The 435-nt window shown below is 68.0% G+C and overlaps 1 long non-coding RNA gene across 1 annotated transcript in view; it reads left to right on the top strand.

Moving 5' to 3' along the window:
* Nucleotides 1–435, top strand: part of LOC113979873 — a 3,080-nt gene continuing 2,645 nt past the window's right edge. The window contains exon 1 of the long non-coding RNA XR_003538009.1: nucleotides 1–32. This is a non-coding gene — a long non-coding RNA (uncharacterized LOC113979873). The remainder of the gene's footprint in view (nucleotides 33–435) is intronic.

Genomic DNA, 435 nt, shown 5'->3' with positions numbered 1-435 from the left:
CGTCATGGTGGAGCGGGAGCGAAAGCGGCAGGGTGAGGGAGGGGGGGGACGGGGGGAGGCCTGGAAGGGGTCGGGGGGGGGCGGAGGGTTGGGAAGAGGCGGCGGGAGAGGGAGGGAGGGGGAGCCCTCGGGGTCTCCATGGCAACAGGCTCCACCCCCTGGAATGGAGTCCCCCGGGGTCTCCATGGCAACAGGCACCGCCCATTAGAGGGGGGTTCCTCTGAGGTCACCGTGGCCACAGGCCCCGCCCCTTCGGAATGAGGTCTCCTGGGGTCTCCATGGCAACAGCCTCCACCCTTGGGGTCTCCATAGCAACAGGCCCCTCCCCCAGCTTCCCCATAGCAACAGGCTCCTCCTCTGTGTCCCCATGACCACAGGCCCCTCCCCCGTATCTCCATAGCAACAGGCCCCTCCCCCAGGTTCTCCATGACCACA

This window comes from Neopelma chrysocephalum, unplaced genomic scaffold, assembly GCF_003984885.1.
Source record: "Neopelma chrysocephalum unplaced genomic scaffold, ASM398488v2 Primary Assembly neopelma1_90137, whole genome shotgun sequence".
In the NCBI taxonomy this organism is placed as follows: Eukaryota; Metazoa; Chordata; class Aves; order Passeriformes; family Pipridae; genus Neopelma; species Neopelma chrysocephalum.
The sequence above is the reverse complement of the archived record's forward strand: the minus strand, read 5'-3'. Positions and strand labels throughout refer to the sequence as shown.